The sequence below is a fragment of the Alnus glutinosa genome, chromosome 4, assembly GCF_958979055.1.
Source record: "Alnus glutinosa chromosome 4, dhAlnGlut1.1, whole genome shotgun sequence".
Lineage (NCBI taxonomy): Eukaryota > Viridiplantae > Streptophyta > Magnoliopsida > Fagales > Betulaceae > Alnus > Alnus glutinosa.
This window is the reverse complement of record NC_084889.1, coordinates 387054-401885: the sequence shown is the minus strand read 5'-3', so window position 1 is coordinate 401885 and position 14832 is coordinate 387054. Positions and strand designations below refer to the sequence as shown.

The 14832-nt window shown below is 36.2% G+C and overlaps 1 long non-coding RNA gene across 1 annotated transcript; it reads left to right on the top strand.

Moving 5' to 3' along the window:
• The first annotated feature begins 11012 nt into the window (after window positions 1–11012).
• On the top strand, window positions 11013–11857 carry LOC133865494 (uncharacterized). The gene is made up of 3 exons (XR_009899755.1): window positions 11013–11086; window positions 11217–11276; window positions 11790–11857. It is a non-coding gene; the product is annotated as an uncharacterized LOC133865494 (long non-coding RNA).
• Window positions 11858–14832: the final 2975 nt, after the last annotated feature.

The following is a 14832-nucleotide window of genomic DNA, read 5'->3' as shown; positions in this document are numbered from 1 at the left end:
GAGAAAAACGAGTTTGAAAGCTTTCCGGGACGTAAAAATTTGAATAACTAACACCTGTTGCAAAAACCGAGAGTGGGTCCTAACTGGATGAAACCGTGACCATACGACTTGTTGATCAATTTTCTTGTATCAAAAGAATTTTTTCGGGAGAAAATCGGCATTTCAAATATTTTAAGAGCGTGAGAAATGACTTTGAAAGCTTTCGGTGATACAAAAATTCGAATTACTATCGTCCGTTGCAAAAACCGAGACTGAGTCGCAATTAAATGAAACCGTGACCAGAAGACTTTTTGATAAATTTTTTTGCGTTAAAAAGAATTTTTTCGAGACAAAACCAGCATTTCTAACATTTTAAGAGCGTGAGAAACGAGTTTGAAAGCTTTCCGGGTCTAAAAAAATCGAATTACCATCGTCTGTTGAAAAAACCAAGACTGAGTCCCAACTGGATGAAACCGTGACTATACGACGTTTCTATCAATTTTCTTGTGTCAAAAGATTTTTTTCGGGACAAAACCGGCATTTCTAACTTTTTAAGAGCGTGAGAAATGAGTTTGAAAGCTTTCCGGCTCAAAAAAAATCGAAGTACTATCGTCCGTTGCAAAAACGAAGATTGAGTCCCAACTGGATGAAATCGTGACCATACCACTTTTTGATCAGTTTTCCTGTGTCAAAAAGACTTTTTTCAGGACAAAACCGGCATTTCTAACTTTTTAAGAGCATGAGAAATGAGTTTGAAAGCTTTCCGGCTAAAAAAAAATCGAAGTACTATCGTCGATTGCAAAAACCGAGACAGAGTCCCAACTGGATGAAACCGTGACCATACGATTTTTTGATCAATTATCTTGTGTCAAAAGGATTTTTTTTTTGGACAAAACCGGCATTTCTAACATTTTAAGAAAGTGAGAAATGAGTTTGAAAGCTTTCCGAGTCACAAAAAATCGAATTACTATCGTCCGTTACAAAAACGAAGACCGAGTCCAAACTTGATGAAACCTTGACCATATGGCTTTTTGATCAATTTTCTTGTGTCAAAAAGAATTTTTTCGAGACAAAACCGGCATTTCTAATATTTTAAGAGCGTGAGAAACGAGTTTGAAAGCTTTCTGGGTCACCAAAAATCGAAGTACTATCGTCCGTTGCAAAAACCAAGACTGAGTCCTAACTGGATGAAACCTTGACCGTACGACTTTTTGATCAATTTTCTTGTATCAAAAAGAATTTTTTTGGGACAAAATTAGCATTTATAACATTTTAACAACATGAGAAATGAATTTGAAAGCTTTCCGGGTCACCAAAAATCGAAGTACTATCGTCTGTTGCAAAAACAAAGACTGGGTCCCAATTGGATGAAACCATGACCGTACGACTTTTTGATCAATTTTTTGTGTCAAAAACAAATTTTTAGGGACAAAACTGGAATTTATAACATTTTAAGAACGTGGGAAATGAGTTTGAAAGCTTTCTGGGTCACTAAAAATCGAATTACTATCGTCCGTTGGAAAAACCAAGACTGAGTCCCAACTGGATGAAATCGTGACCAAATGAATTTTTGATCAATTTTCTTCTCTCAAAAAGATTTTTTTTGGTACAAAACTGGTATTTCAAATATTTTAAGAGTGGGAGAAACGTGTTTGAAAGCTTTCCGGGTCACAAAAAATTGAATTACTATCAGCCGTTGCAAAAACCGAGACTGAGTCCCAATTGGATGACACCGTGACCATACGACTTTCTGATCAATTTTTTTGTATCTAAAAGAATTTTTTCGGGACAAAACCGATATTTTCAACATTTTAATAGCACAAGAAATGCAATTGAAAGCTTTCAGGGTCCCAAAAAATCAAAGTACTATCCTCTGTTGCAAAAACCAAGACTGAGTCCCAACTGGATGAAACCATGACCACATGACTTTTTGTTCAGTTTTCTTTTGTCAAAAAGATTTTTTTCGGGACAATACTGGCATTTCTAATATTCTAAGAGCGTGAGAAACGAGTATGAAAGCATTCCGAGTCACAAAAAATAGAATTACTATCCTCCGTTGCAAAAACCGAGACTGAGTCATGGATGAAACCGTGACCATACGACTTATTGATCAATTTTCTTGTGTCTAAAAGAATTTTTTCGGGACAAAACCGGTATTTCTAACATTTTAATAGCGTGAGAAATGAGTTTGAAAGCTTTCTGGGTCACAAAAAATCGAAGTACTATCATCCGTCGCAAAAACCAAGACAAAGTCCAACCTAGATGAAACTGTGACCATTCGACATTTTGATCAATTTTCTTGTGTTAAAAAGATTTTTTTCTAGACAAAACCGGTATTTCTAACATTTTAAGAGCGTGAGAAATGAGTTTGAAAGCTTTTCGGGTCACAAAAAATCGAATTACTATCGTCCGTTGCAAAAACCGAGTCTGAGTCCCAACTGGATGAAACCGTAACCATACGACTTTTTGATCAATTTTCTTGTGTCAAAAAGATTTTTTTTCAAGACAAAACCGGCATTTCTAATATTTTAAGAGCGTGAGAAATGAGTTTGAAAGCTTTTCGGGTCACGAAAAATCGTATTACTACCTCCCGTTGCAAAAACCGAGTGTGAGTCCCAACTGGATGAAACCGTGACCATACGACTTTTTGATCAATTTTCTTTTGTCAAAAAGATTTTTTTCGAGACAAAACCGGCATTTCTAACAATTTAAGAGAGTGAGAAATGAGTTTGAAAGCTTTCCGGGCAACAAAAAATCGAATTATTATCGTCCGTTGCAAAAACAAAGACTGAGTCCCAGCTGGATGAAATCATGACCATATGACTTTTTGATCAATTTTCTTCTGTCAAAATGATTTTTTTCGGGACAAAACTGGCATTTCTAATATTTTAAGAGTGTGAGAAATGAGTTTGAAAGCTTTCCGGGTCACAAAAAATAGAATTACTATCGGCCGTTGCAAAAATCGAGACTGAGTCCCAACTGGATGACACCGTGACCATATGACGTTCTTTTCAATTTTCTTGTGTCTAAAAGATATTTTTAGGGACAAAACTGGCATTTTTAACATTTTAAGAGCTTGAGAAATGAGATTGAAAGCTTTCCGGGTCCCAAAAAATTGAAGTACTATCGTCTGTTGCAAAAACCAAGACTGAGTCCCAACTGGATGAATCCGTGACCACATCACTTTTTGTTTAGTTTTCTTTTGTCAAAAAGATTTTTTTCGGGACAATACTGGCATTTCTAATATTTTAAGGGCATGAGAAACGAGTTTGAAAGCTTTGCGGGTCATAAAAAATTGAATTACTATCGTCCATTGCAATAACCGAGACTGTGTCCCAACTGGATGAAACCGTGACCATACGACTTTTTGATCAATTTTCTTGTGTCAAAAAGAATTTGTTCGGGACAAAACCGGCATTTCTAACATTTTAAGAGAGTGAGAAATGAGTTTGAAAGCTTTCCGGGTGACAAAAAATCGAATTACTATTGTCCGTTGCAAAAACAAAGACTGAGTCCCAGCTGGATGAAATCCCGACCATATGACTTTTTGATCAATTTTCTTCTGTCAAAACGATTCTTTTCGGGACAAAACTGGCATTTCTAATATTTTAAGAGCATGAGAAATGAGTTTGAAAGCTTTCCGGGTTACAAAAAATCGAATTACTATCGGCTGTTGCAAAAACCGAGACTGAGTCCCAACTGGATGACACCGAGACCATATGACTTTCTGATCAATTTTCTTGTGTCTAAAAGATATTTTTCGGGACAAAACCGGCATTTTTAACATTTTAAGCACTTGAGAAATGAGATTGAAAGCTTTCTGGGTCCCAAAAAATTGAAGTACTATCGTTTGTTGCAAAAACCATGACTGAGTCCCAACTTGATGAAACCGTGACCACATCACTTTTTGTTCAGTTTTCTTTTGTCAAAAAGATTTTTTTCGGGACAATACTGGCATTTCTAATATTTTAAGAGCATGAGAAACGAGTTCGAAATCTTTACGGGTCACAAAAAATTGAATTACTATCGTCCATTGCAATAACCGAGACTGTGTCCCAACTGGATGAAACCTGACCATACGATTTTTTGATCAATTTTCTTGTGTCGAAAAGATTTTTTTTGGACAAAACCGGCATTTCTAACATTTTAAGAGCATGAGAAATGAGTTTGAAAGCATTCCAGGTCACAAAAAATTGAATTACCATCATTCGTTGCAAAAACCAATAATGAGTCCCAACTGGATGAAACCGTGACCATACGACTTTTTGATCAATTTTCTTGTGTCAAAAAGATTTTTTAGGGACAAAACCGGCATTCCCAAATTTTTCAGAGTGTGAGAAATGAGTTTGAAAGCTTTCCGGGTCAAAAAAAAATCAAAGTACTATCGTCCGTTGCAAAAACCGAGACAGAGTCCCAACTGGATGAAACCGTGACCATACGACTTTTTGATCAATTTTCTGGATTCAAAAAGATTTTTTTCGGGACAAAACCGGCATTTCTAACATTTTAAGAGTGAGAAATGAGCTTGAAAGCTTTCCGGGTCACAAAAAATCGAATTACTACCGTTCGTTGCAAAAACCGAGTCTGAGTCCCAACTGGATGAAACGGTGATCATACGAATTTTTGATCAATTTTTTTGTGTCAAAAAGATTTTTTTCTGGACAAAACTGGCATTTCTAACATTTTAATAGCGTGGGAAACGAGTTTGAAAGCTTTCTGGGTCACAAAAAATTGAAGTACAATCGTCCATTGCAAAAACCAAGACTGTGTCCCAACTGCATGAAACCGTGACCATACGAATTTTTGATTAATTTTCTTGTGTCAAAAAGATTTTTTAGGGACAAAACTAGCATTTCTAAATTTTTAAGAGTGTGAGAAATGAGTTTGAAAGCTTTCCGGGTCAAAAATAATTGAAGTACTATCGTCCGTTGTAAAAACCGAGACAGAGTCCCAACTGGATGAAACCGTGACCATACGAATTTTTTTAAAAAATTTTCTTTGGTCAAAAAGTTTTTTTTCAGGATAAAACCGGCATTTCTAACATTTTAAGAGAGTGAGAAATGAGCTTGAAAGCTTTCCGGGTCACAAAAAATCGAATTATTATCGTCCATTGCAAAAACAAAGACAGAGTCCTAACTGGATGAAACCCTGACGATACGACTATTTGATCAATTTTCTTGTGTCAAAAAGATTTTTTTGGGGACAAATCCGGCATTTCTAATATTTAAAGAGCGTGAGAAATGAGTTTGAAAGCTTTCCGGGTCGCATCGAAATACTATCGTCCGTTGAAAAAATTGAGACAGAGTCCCAACCAGATGAAACCGTGACCATACGAATTTTTGTTCAATTTTATTGTGTCAAAAAGATTTTATTTTATTTTATTTTATTTTATTTTATTTTATTTTATTTTATTTTATTTTATTTTATTTTATTTTTTCTGGACAAAATCGACATTTTTAACGTTTTAAGTGCGTGAGAAATGAGTTTCGAAGCTTTCCGGGTCACAAAAAATCGAAATACTATTGTCCATTGCAAAAACCAAGACAGAGTCTCAACTGGATGAAACCGTGACCATACGAATTTTTGTTCAATTATCTTGTGTCAAAAAGTTTTTTTCCTGGACAAACACGACATTTCTAACATTTTAAGAGCGTGAGAAATGAGTTTGAAAGCTTTCCGGGTCACAAAAAATCGAATTACCATCGTCCGTTGCAAAAACCAAGACTGAGTTCCAACTGGATGAAACCATGACCATACGACTTTTTGATCAATTTTCTTTTGTCAAAAAGATTTTTTTCTAGACAAAACCAGCATTACTAACATTTTAAGAGAGTGAGAAATGAGTTTGAAAGCTTTTCGGGTCATAAAAAATCAAATTACTATCGTCCGTTGCAAGAACAAAGACTGAGTCCCAACTAGATGAAACCTTGACCATACGAATTTTTGTTCAATTTTCTTGTGTCAAAAAGAAATTTTTCGGGACAAAACCGGCATTTCTAACATTTTAAAAGAGTGAGAATTGAGTTTGAAAGCTTTCCGCGTCACAAACAATCGAATTACTATCGTCTATTGCAAGAACAAAGACTAAGTCCCAACTAGATGAAACCTTGACCATACGAATTTTTGTTCAATTTTCTTGTGTCAAAAAGAATTTTTTCGGGACAAAACCGGCATTTCTAACATTTTAAGTGAGTGAGAAATGAGTTTGAAAGCTTTCTGGGTCACAAAAAATCAAATTACTATCGTCCGTTGCAAGAACAAAGACTGAGTCCCAACTAGATGAAAACTTGACCATATGAATTTTTGTTCAATTTTCTTGTGTAAAAAAGAATTTTTTCGGAACAAACTGCATTTCTAACATTTTAAGAGAATGAGAAATGAGTTTGAAAGCTTTCCGGGTCACAAAAAATCGAATTACTATCTTTTGTTGCAAGAACAAAGACTGAGTCCCAACTAGATGAAACCTTGACCATACCAATTTTTGTTCAATTTTCTTGTGTCAAAAAGAATTTTTTCGGGACAAAACCGGCATTTCTAACATTTTAAGAGAGTGAGAAATGAGTTTGAATGCTTTCCGGGTCACAAAAAATTGAATTACTATCGTCCGTTGCAAAAATAAAGACCGAGTCCCAACTGGATGAAACCGTGACCATACAAATTTTTGATCAATTTTATTCTGTCAAAAAGATTTTTTTGGGGACAAAACCGGATTTTCTAAAATTTTAAGAGCGTGAGAAATGAGTTTGAAAGCTTTCCGGGTCACAAAAAATCAAAGACTAACATCCGTTGCGAAAACCAAGACTGAGTCCCAACGGGATGAAACTATGACCATACGACTTTTTGGTCAATTTTCTTGTGTCAAGAAGATTTTTTTCAGGACAACACTGGCATTACTAACATTTTAAGAGCGTGAGAAATGAGTTTGAATGCTTTCCGGGTCACGAAAAATCGTATTACTACCTCCCGTTGCAAAAACCAAGTCTGAGTCCCAACTGGATGAAACCGTGACCATAAGACTTTTTGATCAATTTTCTTGTGTCAAAAAGATTTTTTTCGGGACAAAATCGGCATTTTTAATATTTAAAGAGCGTGAGAAATGAGTTTGAAAGCTTTCCGGATCACGAAAAATCGTATTAATACCTCCCGTTGCAAAAACCGAGTCTAAGTCCCAACTGGATGAAACCGTGACCATACGAATTTTTGATCAATTTTCTTGTGTCAAAAAGATTTTTTTGGGGACAAGACCGACATTTCTAATATTTTAAGAGCGTGAGAAATGAGTTTGAAAGTTTTTCGGGGCACGAAAAATCGTATTACTACCGCCCGTTGCAAAAACCGAGTCTGAGTCCCAACTGGATGAAACCGTGACCATACGACCTTTTGATCAATTTTCTTGTGTCAAAAAGATTTTTTTCGGGACAAAACCGGCATTTCTAAAATTTTAAGAGCGTGAGAAATGAGTTTGAAAGCTTTCCGGGTCACAAAAAATCGAAGACTATCGTCCGTTTCGAAAACCAAGACTGAGTCCCAACGGGATGAAACCATGACCATACTAATTTTTGGTCAATTTTCTTGTGTCAAGAAGATTTTTTTTGGTATAAAACCGGCATTACTAACATTTTAAGAGCGTGAGAAATGAGTTTGAAAGCTTTCCGGGTAAAAAAAAATCGAAGTACTATCGTCCGTTACAAAAACCGAGACAGAGTCCTTACTGGATAAAACCGTGACCATACGACTTTTTGATCAATTTTCTTGTGTCAAAAAGATTTTTTTCAGGATAAAACTAGCATTTCTAACAATTTAAGAGAGTGAGAAATGAGCTTGAAAGCTTTCCGGGTAACAAAAAATCGAAATACTATCGTCCGTTGCAAAAACCGAGACAGAGTCCCAACTAGATGAAACTGTAACCATACGAATTTTTGTTCAATTTTCTTGTGTCAAAAAGTTTTTTTCTGGACAAAACCGGCATTTCTAACATTTTAAGAGCGTGAGAAATGAGTTTGAAAGCTTTCCGGTTCACAAAAAATCGAATTACTATCGTCCGTTGCGAAAACCAAGACTGAGTCCCAACTGGATGAATCTGTGACCATACGACTTTTTGATCAATTCTCTTTTGTCAAAAAGATTTTTTTCTGGACAAAACCGGCATTTCTAACATTTTAAGAGAGTGAGAAATGAGTTTGAAAGCTTTCCGGGTCACAAAAAACTGAATTACTATCGTCCGTTACAAGAACAAAGACTGAGTCCCAACTAGATGAAACTTTGACCATACGAATTTTTGTTCAATTTTCTTGTGTCAAAAAGAATTTTTTCGGGACAAAACCGGCATTTCTAACATTTTAAGAGAGTGAGAAATGAGTTTGAAAGCTTTCCGGGTCACAAAAAATCGAATTATTATCGTCCGTTGCAAGAACAAAAACTGAGTCTCAACTAGATGAAACCTTGACCATACGACGTTTTGATCAATTTTCTTGTTTCAAAAGATTTTTTTCTGGACAAAACCGGTATTTCTAATATTTTAAGAGTGTGAGAAATGAGTTTGAAAGCTTTCCGGGTCACGAAAAATCGTATTACTACCGCGCTTTGCAAAAACCGAGTCTGAGTCCCAACTGGATGAAACCGTGACCATACGACTTTTTGATCAATATTCTTGTGTCAAAAAGATTTTTTTCGGGACAAAACCGGTATTTCTAATATTTTAAGAGCGTGAGAAATGAAATTGAAAGCTTTCCGGGTCACGAAAAATCGTATTAGTACCTCCCGTTGCAAAAACCGAGTCTGAGTCCCAACTGGATGAAACTGTGACCATACGAATTTTTGATCAATTTTCTTGTGTGAAAAAGATTTTTTTTGGGGACAAAACCGGCATTTCTAATATTTTAAGAGCGTGAGAAATGAGTTTGAAAGCTTTTCGGGGCACGAAAAATCGTATTACTACCGCCCGTTGCAAAAACCGAGTCTGAGTCCCAACTGGATGAAACCGTGACCATACGACCTTTTGATCAATTTTCTTGTGTCAAAAAGATTTTTTTCGGGACAAAACTGGCATTTCTACACACTTTGTAGAAGATTAAATTAACACCTCAAGGTACAAATTTTGATGTAGACACAAACAATTAGTATATCCATGATTCTATAGTTCCAGGGACCAAGAAATACAGTGTATTCTAGCCAATTCAAAGGCAAATGAGCTTAGTCAACAAACAGACTAGAATAAAATGGAGAAGAAATTAGCAAAGAAAACATGAAGTTCCTAACATTTTCAAATCCCCGTGACAGAATGCAATGAATGAAATAGAAACCCAGTATAGTTTATGTATTCAAACAAAGGATAAGAAACAACAAAAATTCTCCACTCTTTGGCTAGCCGGTCAACACCAAACTACTCCTCATTGTTTCACTGAAATTCCTCAACAAAACATCTAAAAATTACAACCAACTACAACTCTCAAATCACACAATCCACAATCCAAATCCCATAAGCTAATCAGGAAACCTATTCAGTTTCTTTACGCAAAAGATTTTTCAATACCTAGTAACCTCAACATCAAAAAGAAAACAAAAACCCATTCGGTCTTCCTACAGAAAAACCCTCCACAAAACAAACCCATAATTTATTCTCAAATGATCCAAATGAAATCAATAATTTCCAATACCAGTACCCACACTGAAACTTCCCATAGACAACACTTCAACACATTCGACCATCTAAACAATTTACAACACAATTTCTCAAAAAAAAAAAAAAAAATTCTCACCCATCCATTCGGCCATCCTCCCAGCCAAAAGCCCCAAAACAACCCAAAATCAAACAATCAAACACCACCCCCCCTTCGGCCATAAACAGTGACCAGCCGTATAGAACGTGTGAAGTGAAAGCAGCTCTACGTAATGAGCGCTGATACACATGAGACAGGAACGTTCTCCGACACTCTCTTTTAATTAAAAAATAAATTTTAATGAAAAAGTATCATCTGATATCACTTTTTGATTATATATATATATATATATATATATATATATATATTTAAATGAAAGAGGGTGGTGGGGGACGAATTTCACAAATCATTTTCCCTACGTAATATATTTCCCCTTTTAACGGTGAGATTGTGGGTTCCACACGGACCACGTTTTTTTTCGGCAGACCCGGCATGAACTTATTGGTTGCTTTACAGCACCGGAGAATTGCCAAACAGCAACCGATTTCATATTGAGACCCTTTCGAAATCGGAGTGAGAGTTCAACGGAACTGAGATATATGAAAACTAAGCTGAGATATAGTTGCACTTAAATTGACGAGTTCAAATTTTTGTGTTTTCTTTGTTTGTGTGCGTGTATATATATATATGGTGTTTAAGCAATTCATATCCTTTGTGTGCTTCTTTGGAGAACACAAGTGTAACAACCCAAGAAAAAGCGCTAGCCACATCTGCACTATCACCCCAAAATGACTAGTCAATTTGAAGTTTTCCTAGAATCCATTATAAAGCCCAGTTTCACCTAGTAACTAGGCATGGGACTTAGCACCCATGAATATCTATATAAATCATTCACTCTATGTGAACTATTCATCTCTTCCCAATATGGGATTGGGGTGTTACAAACTTCCTCCTTTAAACTTCTGACGTCCTTGTCAGAATCATGTCATGCAGTGCTCTAGTACCACATGACCTGGCGTTACAACCTGGCTTTGATACCAATTGTAACGACCCAGGAAAAGCGCTAGCCACATTTGCGGTATCACCCCAAAATGACTAGTCAATTTGAAGCTTTCCTAGAATCCATTATAAAATCCAGTTTCACCTAGTAACTAGGCAATGTGGAACTTAGCACCCATGAGTATCTTCATAAACAACTCACTCTATCTAAACTATTATTTTCCTTTGGTCGTTACAAATGTGCTATCCTAGAATTTTCATTAGTTTTTATAATTCAATAGCTCTGATATTGTTTTTTTCTTTTTTTTTTGTTTCTTGGCAGCAAATGTTTTCCATTGAGATTTACAGCCGAAAAATATACTGGCTAATGCAGAATGCAAGCTGAAGATATGTGACTTGGGCTTGCTCGTGCATCATTTTATGATGCCCCCTCTACAATTTTTTGGACTGTATGTGTTGCATTCATTATAAAACTCATGAAAGTGCCATTCTCTCTCTCTCTCTTTTCTTTTTTTCTTTCTTTCTTTCTTAATACTTTATAAAGCCTATGCATCTGCTGACTAAGTTTAATTTTCTAAGGATTATGTGGCAACTCGATGGTACTGTGCTCCCGAACTCTGTGGTTCATTTTTCTCCAAGGTATTACAGATTATGTTTCCTATGATTTCAAGTTCAAATGATATGTCCTATTGAGATACATTCATATATGCATATATACCGAAACATGTTCTTTACTTCAATGAGAGCTTTGAAATGATTTTCTCTGGATTTGTGCTTAAGCTCTAGGAGACTGTTCACTTCAGTGTGCTTAGAACCTTTAATGGCACTGGAAATTGATAAGCCCTTACTAATGAAGTCCATTGAAATTTAAAGATGCTATATAACCTAGTATGTCAATAAAACTGTGAGTCATAAGATCATGTCTCTAATTTACCTGGTTATAGTTTCTCTGGACTATGTTTGGTTTGGTAGATTGATTGTCTATAATGATGCATTTCTTACTTTTGTTTTATGATGTTGACTAATCCGATTTCTTTAGTGGGGGAGTTTTGCATTATATTTTCTTTGATTTTCATGTTTTCTGTAGAATTAAAAATAGAACTAATCCCCCTCAGATTTTGGTAATGCATTTTCATGAATTGTCTTTTGCAGTACACGCCTGCTATTGATATATGGAGCATTGGATGCATATTTGCAGAAATGCTAACAGGAAAAGCCTTCTGCCTGGAAAAAATGTGGCACATCAATTGGATAAATCTCTAAGCATACAGATTTTAGAGTATCATCCACAAATGCTGCATGAGTACCTTGAAGGTGGAGATCAAACTAGCTTCATGTATCCTAGGTAATATAGTCATCATTACTACTACTACTACTACTTTTAATGTTGATGATGATGGGTGTGTGCATACATGCATGTATATGAGTGAGTGAGTGAATCCATCAGAAAATAAGGATCCCCCTAGATGTCATGGTGGTTGTGAGGGACCAGGACTCAGCTTCCAATAATATATGTTCTGTGTTCCCATATATGCACTATGGGTTATCTTGTGATTCATCAAGGAGTGCAAAACACCTGTGGAAAGTTCCCACAAAAGGCTTTGAAAAGGACTATTCTCACAATTAAAAAATCAGAACACTTTCTGATTTATTATGGATCTCGGTACCGTACTAGTTTTCTTCAATCTTGGACGTAATAAGTACGAGTTGCTGTGTTCTTCCCCAACTTCAGGAAGAAGGGAATATTGTAGCATGTCCATTTGATATTGCTGCAAAATTTGCATGACACAAAATCCTGTTTCTTCTTGAGAGAACCTCTATTTTACATATAGAGGAATTCTTTTGCACGATCTAAATTGATAAAATCATGATAAACTTCTCATATTGGTGACGTTTGTTTGTTTATTTTATTCCTTATTTTGTCCTAAATGAGTCTTATGTCAACCCACGATTCAAGCGACTATTTGCCCATCTCGAGGAATAGTATGGTAAAGGTGAAAGAAGCACTGCACTACAAAGGAAGCATGCCTCCTTGCCTAGGTCAAATGTTGAACAAAATATGTTTGTCTTTCTGATTGCTATGCAATTTGTTTTGATTCTATTATCTTTTCCCCACTGATTGCTACCCTTTCTATCAACCAGGGAATGGGTTTCTGCACCCAAAGATGAGACTATAGACCAAAATGGTAATTCTAAAAAGTGTAATGCCGCTTCAGATTCTTGTGCAACCCTTCAGAGTCCTCCAAGGTCAGAAGGGGTTGTGATGGCTGAATATACATACCAACATGGATCAGCTATGCAGAATGGCTCTAGCAAACCAAGTGATAGTCCTCACAGCCTGTTGAAGAGTGCTAGCATTAGTGCTTCTAAATGTGTCGGTGTAAAGGAAAGAATTGTGAGGTAAGTATTCTCTGAATACATATTAAATTTCGATTTGTTGATAACTCGCACATCATAGAACACTGCCCTTTTGGATCTCCAACACCTTCAACCTCACTCCCTTCAGCCCCCAAACAAAAAGACCGTTCTTCTCCTTTCGTGAAGGTACTCAATTGTTTCCCCTTATGAAGAGCATATTAAAGAATGAGGTACTATTTTTTATGTGTGTGTATACAGATACGTATACTCTTTTTAGAACGTTTTGTTGCCTTGGCTCTGTTTTTTGACATGATGAAGATCACTGGCTAAGTGAAAAGGAAGCTTGAATTGTGTGGGAGACATAAATGTAACTCTGCATCCTCTGTTATATGATCTCTGCTGTATTTCATTGCGGGAAGAAACAATCCTGGAACAAGTTGAAGCGGTGGCTAATTGTTTGTCGTAGAAACTCACAACACTAAACCCTAGTATTATACTTCTGATCTGCGCATGGGATAGCTTTGTTTTTACACGCTAGGCCCATAAACTCCCCCTGTTCGTGGGTGGTTTGTAGTTTTTATGGTGATGCTAATTGTGGAAGTTTTTATTTTTTATTTATTTATTGTCCTTTTTTTCATTTTCTGGCCGGGACTTTTTGTTGGTGTCTTTTATTAACAACACTGAACTGTTGAATCTCCGTTAGCTCTTATATGATATGAAAACATAATATCTATAGGGAAAAATGGTGTTGATGACGTAGCTTTGCCCGATCTTTGTGATACTTCTTGGAACTTCATTTTACTCTGCTTATTTTGAAAGGTATTAAAATGTAATCATATTTGCTATGACTTGTAAGACTGAAGATTTGTACTTTTAACCTATATGAGAGGCGTGGAAGGAGATGAATAGTTATTCTCCGAGATGGAATAGGCCTAATTTTCCCAAAACTCTCCGTAAGGGGATAGTTGGCCACCGCAACAAAAGCACCCCACCTTGATGCGCAATTGGAGGTGGTTGCAGCCACTCCCATGGCACATAGGAGGTGGGCACGACCATTCTTGAAGCTTATGTTAGGGTGGCCAATTACTCCTAGGGAGGTCTAACTACCCGTGGAGGGACATTTTGCTTTCTTTTTTTTTTTTCTCCTACAAAAAGGAAAAACTTTTTGGGAAAAAGTAATGCTACATCCACACAAACATCTCATAAATATTTCACAGAACTGATGTGACAAAGTTTAGTAGCCATTAAAATATATATTTTTTAGGGGTTTAATTACTTTTTTTCCCATGAACCAACAGTTGTCAATATACCCCCATGAACTAACACTCTCACCACCCAACCGCATCGACCTTACATTTACTTACCAAAAACCCTCGCCATTTGGGAATCTCGTTAAGAATCGAATTAAATATTATCTTTTTATACGTTAAATTTCGTTTAAAGATAGAAATACCTTTTTAAAAAAAAAAAAGGTAAATGCAAAATCATCATATGTTTGGCATAAATTACAAATTGCTTACAACAGTATAAAAAAATAAATCAAAAGTCCTTAGGGTAGGCCAAAATAACAATCCCTACAGTTAAATTCAGTCAAAACACTTGACGAATTTCGTTAGTGTGTCATTCCAACATCAATAGTATGATGACACATGTTGAGGCTTTTGAGTTTTGATGGCGACCGAGGTGGAGGTCAAAATCCGATCCTCAATCGATAGTGAGCCTAATGACAAAGGAATGGTGGACCCCGATCAGTACACGGGCCTTAAGTTGACGAATGCAGCAAATAGATTCTGATCATTGGTGGGCTTTGCCCGACTAGCTCTTCCAATTGCAATTG